The sequence below is a fragment of the Etheostoma spectabile genome, chromosome 10 (genome assembly GCF_008692095.1).
Source record: "Etheostoma spectabile isolate EspeVRDwgs_2016 chromosome 10, UIUC_Espe_1.0, whole genome shotgun sequence".
In the NCBI taxonomy this organism is placed as follows: domain Eukaryota; kingdom Metazoa; phylum Chordata; class Actinopteri; order Perciformes; family Percidae; genus Etheostoma; species Etheostoma spectabile.
The window spans coordinates 12136538-12146646 of NC_045742.1; the positions used below are offsets into that span (position 1 = coordinate 12136538).

At 39.3% G+C, this 10109-nt stretch overlaps 1 long non-coding RNA gene across 1 annotated transcript in view; it reads right to left on the bottom strand.

The window, feature by feature from the left end:
- LOC116696771 (uncharacterized) overlaps positions 1-2820 on the bottom strand; it is a 139232-nt gene extending 136412 nt beyond the window's left edge. Inside the window, exon 1 of the long non-coding RNA XR_004333827.1 lies at positions 2122-2820. This is a non-coding gene — a long non-coding RNA (uncharacterized LOC116696771). The remainder of the gene's footprint in view (positions 1-2121) is intronic.
- Positions 2821-10109: the final 7289 nt, after the last annotated feature.

The following is a 10109-nucleotide window of genomic DNA, read 5'->3' on the forward strand; positions in this document are numbered from 1 at the left end:
TGCCATTTTTTAGTTTTCTGTTATTTTTAACGTGTAAATTATGGAAATAAAATCTAACTTTTTGTGATACAGTATTCAAATGTTTAATCTGTCATTTGATGCCTTTTGGAGATTTTTTACATCTTTTCTTGGCTTCTTTATGGACATTAACACATTTTTGTACCTGGGGTGCCCAAACTTTTGAGACCCACTGTATGTTAAAAGTCATCAACAAAAGACAATATAATTATAAAATAACTGAAGTACATTAAAAACTGCTGTATGGTGTATTGTTTTAAAGATTGATCACCTTACATAAACATCTTGTTCCAATAATTCATCAACTGATTTAACAAAATAGTCAAATTTGAGGCTCAGCTGGTGTGCTGTGCTTCACTACCTGACGGCCTAATACATTTTTATTTTGCTCCAACCCCCAGCCAACCGAATAATGCGTGGTTAAATGAAGTAATCATTTTTACTGGAGACATCACTCACAGGAAGATAGCAGGTAGGTATATCACTTCCCACCATATGGTCATGGCTGTCAAGCTCGGGCCAATCAGGAAGCTACAATTTGCCACAGAGTTCCATGTTGTGATTAAATAGTTCCAAGGACAGCTCCGCCACATAGGAAGGCTCTTTGACCAGACTGATACTCATCTCCGGCTACAGATTGGAAGTGGTGGTGGCACAGCTATGTGGCTCTCTCTGTGTGGATTTGTTATGTTATTCTCTCCCAATTTCCCCCACGGCCCACTGTGCAATAGACTGTTATTTTTGTCTCATGAATATAGAAAAGTTCAACTTGACTCTCAACTCTGTTCAAATCATAAAAAGTACAGAAATGAGCGAGGTATGAATATATTTCCAAGATGGTAAATCACAGAGAAGTGGGCTGTGAATAATGAAGTCCCTCAAAGTATAGGCTATTATGCAAGCGCTAGTTACAGGTCTTTGATGTAATAAAAATAGATCAAATCAGTGACCATGTCTTACATTTTTATACGTCTTACATTTCCTACATGTTTTGTGTATTATTCGGTTATCTATTTTTGTTGGTCCTACAGGTTGTGATGACATGCAGTGTCATAAACTGAATAAACCGTATCTTCTATTCTGTTCATGTAAATATCAGATTGGCAAAAACAAAAAACTATTTTTTTGTTTTCTTGTTGTATGAGTAATACAACAGGTATGGAGGGGATATATCCCCCCACACAAATTTCATAGAGCAAATTCCAATACATTGGTATGAAAGACTAGAGATTAGTTGTGAAGACAGTGACATTGAAAAAGCTCTTTTGAAAAGAAAATGCTTCTAGATATTTACCTTTATAACCTTACGTGATGAATTGCCTTGAATAAAGAATACAGCTTGGTGGTCTTTCTGTAATTTTATACTTTTTCAGTTAATTCTTACAGATATTTATGCTGTTTAATGAATGGCGTCACACATGGAGAAAGTTTATTCTGGCATTTAATTTTGTCAGTATATATTTAAACGTATAGACAATACTTTACATTAAATTGATAAAGAAAATTATTTGCAGCCCTTGTACCTTTTTAGCAAACCAAAACACTTATATACACAGTATATATAAATATATAAAAGCTAGCCAGACTTTTATGTTTATATGTATATTGTATACTGTATATTTTGGAGACAGTACTACAAAGCCACCCTAACTTACAATTACATATCTGAATAGATTTACCCTGAAAACATTGACTGATTTAAAAGTGTTTGGTCACATCAAATGCACACTAATGCATAAAATACATGACTTGCACAGTTGTTTCTATATGCTCAGCAGACACAAGACAGCCTTCAGCAGACAGCTGAAGTAAATTCTTACAAGCAACAAGCCGGTCTAGTAGACATGTTCATTTACAAATCACGGACCATCAACAGCTGACCCAACAAGCAATAATGCAAAACTGGGGAACTTTTCAAACATTCATAGCACATGGCAGGCCCTGTTCCCAAGTCTCTGCAAGCAGCAGTTTAAGTGACCAGACAATCAAGGTACACAGTATACCGAGATCAACAACCACATATCAAGGAGTTAAATACACACCTACAGCCACTACAAATTAGCTAGCAAAGAGACAGACATTCAGAATGTTTATTTGACTCACGTTATTTGACGTTGAAGCTCTTTATTCTCCTGTCTTTTATGGAGGTGCCTTTGTCAATATCCATGTCATGGTATATCCCTCTGCACCAGAAGTTATCACCTCCCTCCATCGCTGCTAGCTTGCTACATTCTTCCTACAAAAACAAAGCGGTTTATATCATTAGCAACACTTGAAAACGGTTGCTTTATTTAAATCACGTTGTTAACTGTCTTACGGTTTGTTGAGAGTCCAGAGTAGGCTATGACTGGCTTCACAATTCAAATAGTTTGATATTTTGCTACTACTTTAGTGCCCCTTCACCCGTCTTCGCTTTGGACGTGACTCCAATAGGATTGCCCCTTTTACACCGCTGACCAGGGTTGTCAGACCAGTAGGCCTATCAACCCTTCTTTTGGAAATTCAAACCAAGCCAGTCAACATGGGTAGCTATATAACCCTGGTTATGATAATTCAAATATCACCCATGGGTCACAACCATATGCAGTTAAGAAAGGTCACAACCTGGGAGCAACGCATAACAATCCCCTTTAGTTCCAGAAATGGCGGGGCTTTACACGTCATACATCACATTGTCCAGGGCCACGTTCAGCCTCGACAAAACGTAACAACACGTTTTTGTTTTTGTTTTTTACTGAAACTGTGGTGCGTTCAACACCCTGCTGTTAGCGCGAGCGTTCTGCCTTATTATTACCACGAGTTTACAGACTGATTGGGTTTCCCCTGTGACGCAGAAAATAAACGAGAGTCGCACCTTCAAAACATATCTCAAAGCAGTTGCATACAATGTTCACACCCTGTCGTTCAACAGGGAAACCGCAGCAAAACGGTGCACACCGTTTCGAGATTGAACGTGCCCCAGCTGTGTACCACCAGAACCTGAATGTTTTGAAGCTAGGCTACTTGATTTTTTTTATTGTACAGTAGGTAGAGATAAATAAAACATTAGTGTTTATTTCGCAGTGATACCGTTCTAAAACACAAAGGTAAATATAACTTTCATGCAAAATGGTTCACTGCAGATAAAATATATAGGCTTTTTTTTATTATTGGTTGGATGTTAATTATCAATTATGTGTGGGTATCACTTTAATGTTGCAGCTGGTAAAGCTACTTTGAACCATTTGATATACTTCTGAGTAGATTTACCGATAATAATAGCTACATCACATTTATGTTGTTAATTAAATTAGGTATTAATAATCTGCAAAATAACTTGTGACTACAAAGCAGTAAAAAATGTAAATACTCAAGTAAAGTACAAATTCCTCAAATGGTAGGCTACAATACTTGAGTAAATGTACTTAGTGACTTAGTTACCTAGATAGTTACTCACTAACTTATTTACTTACTTTGGATACCATGGCCCCCCATGCTCCAGAACCCCCACAGGTTTTTATATATTTATTTGAGATTTACTATAAACCACACACATATTTTTTTTTGTGTCAGGTCCTAGATAATAATTTACTATGTGCAAATGTTTTCTTCTTTGCAACGTGCAATGGCCATCATTTTAAATAGATGCACCTGTTGTATTTCTGTGTTATTTAAGTGGCATCAGCACAGCCTAGTTGTGACGCTAACGAATGGCTGACATCCAACAAACCTCTCTCCTGTCATCATTCTTTTTACCCACCCACAGCTAATAATCTTGTTCATGTATGCTTTCATGTATTAACATTTCTCAAGTCTACATTGAAATGTCAGAGTCAAGAAGCAGATACAGCACACTTGTCACTGGAGGAGGTAGTTGCAGTATTATTACTTAAAATAGCTCGGATGAATGTGTGGAATAACGGTTTTCCAAAGAATTTTAAGAGAAACATGTGTATTAAAACTTTACTCTACTAGCGCCTTGGGAGACATTAAAAGTTTTCAAAACATCAACTTGGATTGGTTATCTTAATGACCTAGTCTCCTGAGACTATTTAATGCTTGAATTGTGATTTTATGCTTCAGCTTTAACAACAAAAACAATCTGAGTAGCACAATGTGGATAGTGGACTCACAGGTGCTTCAATTTGAAAGACAGTCCAGGTACTTAATTTGAAATGATAAACATGTAAATTATATCCACAGTTACCAACAGCTGGTGTCTTTATGTCAACATATAAATGATGTGAGGTCAGTCCCAAGAACGATTCATTGCGATGGTAGGCACACTAAATGATAATCATCGAGTTAGTGGCAGCTTTACAGTATAAGAGCACATAAAATATGACAGAATGAAAAACACTGCCTGGTATTATCATTCTGTGAAATCCAGGGATGAGATAAGTGATGTATAGTAAACTGTACCCACAATGTGTGCCCCCCCCCAAATCCATCTCCTGGATTTTGTAGATAAATAGGGAAACCGCCACTGACACTAAGTGAAATGATTACAGTAACGCTTTTATTGGGGTAGCCGGTGTGATGTTAACCTCTGTAAAGACCTTGCTTAATGTTTTAGACCAGATAAGTAGCATTAGCATGAGGCAGCTTAAGAGTTCAGACCCATGCATGTTATTGGAAATCAGTTTCAAGATGATAGGGGCTGAGAGGGAATATAGGGATACAGTATATATATCTTATCAGTGAACCTCGGGTGTTTAATGGGCTGCCTAGGATTATCGCTTGCCTCAGCAGATGCTCATTCCAAAACATATGTCAAGGATTAAGCCTGGTGCAAACACTACCAGTGGACAGAGTTTATCAGTTTTGGAACAGGATCCATACTTACAGCCCCTAAGCAGTTAAGCTAAATATGTCAGTTGCACAGACCTCTCCAATAACTGCCCCATCACTTTGGTGGCAGGGCATTGGTGAGAGCATATTTATGAACTCGAATTTCTGTATTCTAGGTAACAAGCTAATTGATTCAAAAGTAGTTTTTGCAAAATCATATTTGTGTGTGTGTGTGTGTGTGTGTGTGTGTGCGTGCGTGCACGTGTGTGTGTGTGTGTAAATGCCTGTCTGGGTTGAGTTACCCTATAGTCTCTGCATTTCAAAGATTACTAAAACTCGTTTTCACGTTTTTCACCACAAGACCCCCTTTTATGATACACAGACATGCTGCTTCTACACGGGAAAGTTAAATGTTACGGGAGATCCTTTAACGATCTTTCAGAGAAATGGTCTGGCTCTTCGAAACATTTCCAGAAGTGTAGCTTCCAGCTTACCAATTATGTCTTTTCAATGTTTAAAGAGTTTTTATACATATGAGATAAAGAAATAGTAATTGCCAGATATACTGAATGACAGAGATGGGAAGTAACGAAGTACAAATACTTCGTTACTGTAGGCTACTCAAGTAGATTTTTCAGATATTTACTTTACTTTACTATTTTTTTTTGTGGCGACTTTTTACTTTCACTCCTTACTTTTATCACAAATATCGGTACTTCTCCCCTTACATTTTAAAATTGGCTCGTTACTTCGTTTTTGTACAAGAGGTTGTAATGTCGGAAAATAGCGCGGACACCGCGCACACACCGCGAGCGGGTGCGCGCGCTACACGGAGAGAGAAGTGAGAGAATGAAAAGGGACCAGCTGTCCGGAGGATAACCAGCTGAGTTGTGTTGTGCGTCTTTGAGAACTGTATGTCGTATATTTATGTTGTCAGTTCACTTAAGCCTGTTACTGGTCTATAGTTCTTCACATTTAAATAAGTTAGCTAGTGGTTTTGGTGTGTTCTTCCCCTAGTTTGCATGTTGATCTTAATGAGCATCAACAGTTCACCAGCTATTTGCATGAGTTGTTTTTTTTTTTTTACCAAACTTCAGATACTGTAGTTCAGTTGACAATGGATGGAACTTAGCTAGAGAGAAGTTGTCTCCGTCTGTTTTAACAGACACACCTGGGGGGACTGTGACACCAAATCAGCTTTAATCCAGTCCTCATCTAGTCCTCAACTTTCACATCATTTCCCTGGAGTTATCGTTATATTGTTTACGTCATCAATATTCAATATTTGAGAACACATACATGTAGATCATTTCCATGTTAGGGGAAAGATAAAAATAGAAACTGGATCTGTGACTTCTCACAGATTACAACTGATTCATTCAATTCAATTCATTTTATTTATAGTATCAATTCATAACAAGAATTATCTCAAGACACTATACAGATAGACCACACCAGAATTTACAAGAACCCACAGTTCTAGTAGTTTCCTCCAGAGCAGACACAGGGCCCAGTGGCGAGGAAAAACTTTAGTTCTGTCATATTCTTGATTTTATGATAGATAAATCTGAAAACTATGTGACTAACTACTACTCCCTAACAATATTCGATTCTATGCCCTAACTAGTATCAAAATAGTCCCAAGCTGTCTAAAACTATTACAACAACAAACCAGAGAGACAAGGTAAAGAGAGCTCCAGCCCGGTCGGGCCAGAACTCCCCCAACCGGATCGGGCTGTATGCCAGTCTCCCTTAGCTTTACTATATTCTTAATTATATGATAGATAATCTGAAAACTATGTGACTACTACTACTACCCTAACAATATTCAATTCTATGCCCTAACTATAAGCGTTATCAAAAAGGATAGCTTAACGCTTGGTCCCTGGACCCGACGGAACCGGTTCCACAAGAGGAGCCTGATAGCTTAACGCTCTGGCCCTGGACCCAGACTGGAACCTGGTTCCCAGAGGAGAGGAGCCTGATAGCTTAACGCTCTGGTCCCTGGACCCAGACTGGAACCTGGTTCCACAGGAGGAGCCTGATAGCTTAACGCTCTGGTCCCTGGACCCGACTGGACTGGTTCCACAGGAAGAGCCTGATAGCTTAACGCTCTGGTCCCTGGACCCAGACTGGAACCTGGTTCCACAGGAGGAGCCTATAGCTTAACGCTCTGGTCCCTGGACCCAGACTGGAACCTGGTTCCACAGGAGAGGAGCCTGATAGCTTAACGCTCTGGTCCCGGACCCAACTGGAACCTGGTTCCACGAGAGGCCTGAAGCTTAACGCTCTGGTCCCTGACCCAGACTGGACCTGGTTCCACAGAAGAGAGCCTGATAGCTTAACCGCTCTGGTCCCTGGACCCAGACTGGAACCTGGTTCCACAGGAGAGGAGCCTGATAGCTTAACGCTCTGGTCCCTGACCCAGACTGGACCTGGTTCCACAGGAGAGGAGCCTGATACTTAACGCTCTGGTCCCTGGACCCAGACTGGAACCTGGTTCCACGGAGAGGAGCCTGATAGCTTAACGCTCTGGTCCCTGGACCCAGACTGGAACCTGGTTCCACAGGAGAGGAGCCTGATAGCTTAACGCTCGGTCCCTGGACCCAACGGAACCTGGTTCCACAGGAGGGAGCCTGATAGCTGAACCTCTGGCTCCCGTTCTGCTTTTAGAGACTCTAGGAACCACCAGTAACCCTGCATTCTGGGAGCGTAGTTCTCTCCCAGGGTTGTAAGGTACTATGAGCTCTTTCAGAGAAGATGGAGCCTGACCATGAAGAGCTTTGTAGGTGAGAAGAAGGATTTTAAATTCTATTCTAAATTTTACAGGAAGCCAATGCAGAGAAGCTAAAACAGGAGAGATGTGGTCTTTTTTCCTGGTTCCCGTCAGAACACGTGCCGCAGCATTCTGGATCAGCTGAAGAGTCTTTATGGACTTTTCCGAGCAGCCTGATAACAAAGAATTGCAGTAATCCAACCTAGAAGTAACAAATGCATGGACTAGTTTTTCTGCATCATTTTTAGACAGGATAGTCCTGATTTTTGCAATATTACGTAGGTGAAAAAAGGCGATCTTGCTAATTAGTCAGAATCTTATTAACCTGGAGTCCCAGTCTCTGTCATAATAATCATATATGTTATGTTTTAGGCCTATTAGCAGACATCCATATAAAATGTAGCCTTTGCCATATAAAGACATGTCCTCCATGTCCACAGAAGTTCCTCAGCGTCTCTCTAGTAACATTTGTGCTCCAGGTAGCTTTGCATAAAAAATTCGCAAGGCTACTTTTACTTTGATACTTTAAGTAAATTCCAAGCCTGCTTTGTTACTTTACTTGAGTAAAGAGTTTAATCTACTTCCACTTTTACCGGAGTATTTTTTAACACAAGTATCTGTACTTCTACTTAAGTACGGAAAGTGAGTACTTTTGCCATCTCTGCTGAATGAGCTTGCAGACGTCATTATCTAAACAGTGGAAAATATGGCTTCAAAAATACATCAAAAATCACTTGACAGTAGATGCAGGCAAAATATGCAGTAACATTATTAGAGTAAAGCTCATGAAAACACAAATGGGGTCTAATGAGATATCTCTAGGAGGAAAATGAACGTGTTTATAACCTCTCACTGTTTGCTTTTAACACAGGTTTTCTACACAGGGACTGTTTTGTCTCTCCAGTGGCACAAAGTTCATTGACTTTGCTAACAGTGTGAGTTTAAGCAACAATTTGGCAAACAACAAGCTACAATAATACTAGAAACAAGCTAGGAACAGCCACTCTGAAATTAGTCTAGAAGCATTACTTGGAGCAATTTCTTAGCCTATTTTGCCTTTGCCATTTGCTTTTTACTGTTGAAGCTTTAGCTTTTACTCTATAGATCAATACTGTAACTTTCTCTATCCATCTGTGAACTGCAACAGCATTGTATTTTTTCATATGTTTTTATTCTCTGTCATACTATGACTAAGCTGTATACTAATAATAGTTAAGAGCAGTTCAAGGATGTTTTTTTTTTTTAACTGTATGGCTCTGAGTTACTACTTCACATTAATTCATACAGATGGACAGACACATTATCTGCCATAAAAAGGCCACTGCTTCCGTTAATGGTCACGTATACATATATTAGCCTCTGAAGCAGCAAAGCTTAGTATGACAGCAGATACTCTTCAATTGTAAAGTAAGAACACTGTTTGACTGACAGAGTCAAGCTGAGCTGAAACTGTCTCACATCTTGCGCTGTGGGGAAACTAACCTGTTTCTTTACACACGTGTCTTCCAGCTCTATTTTACATCATGCGGTTTTATTTTTATGTTTTACCTGTCGTGTCAGAGACACTACATCTGAGGTACACAATAGACTGTATGAGTCAACAAACTAATAGTAGTTGATAGGCTTAAATTAAAGGAACAAACAGTATCACAATTCAAGGCAGCAAAATATGTGCTGTTTTAGGTTCTGTGCAAACATAGTGCAGTAGACCGGGATCTGGATTCCAAATGTTATATCCGATTCAAACAGTAAATAAATGTGCAGAGGGCAAAAGTGCAAATGTTTCTGTCCATGTTGGACTTTCCTCAGTGCAAGATCAAACAAGACAAAGGACAGGTTTTTTTTTTTTTAGTTTTAAGATTCGATTCCATGTCTGAATTCTAATTTAAAAACCATTTCCAAGTATGTCAGAAATTGACAGCTTGACTGTCAGACTGATTAATAATAAAGACAGAGAAAGCTATCTTTGAAGAGTGATTCAGGTGCCCATTGGGAGGTATGAGTCAGGTCAATTTCAATTCAGAGATTCTGAGCGGAAAGGAACTGAAGTTGTCAAGGCCAATGTAAAATGATCCCTGTACACATTGAGAAGATTAAAAAAACTCAATAACGGCAGTATAATCATGTAAGAGATCTTTTGTCCAATAGAGCTGACAACATCAGATCACTGCTCCAACAGAAAGCACAGGGGATATCTTTCAGTCACTCGTCTCCTCCGTGTTGTTATCACAGAGCTTGAGTTTGCAATCTGTCTGTCATCAGAGAATATGTCTCTGTCAGGTTCTCACACACTTATACACTTATTCATTTACACTTTTATACAAATACACTTTTAAAGCTAATCTGTGGATTTTGTCCATGTGCCATTGGGTCTCAGGTTTTTACTGCAACTAAAAGCTACACCACTTGATTTCCCTAATAAGCTATTCCTCTTCTGACAAGTGTGCAGCCTTGGTGTTGAAAGAAAAACATGCACATAGATTACCAATGGTGTAACTGTGGGTTCATACTTTTCTCTCTCTCTCTCTCTCTCGCTCTTTCTCTC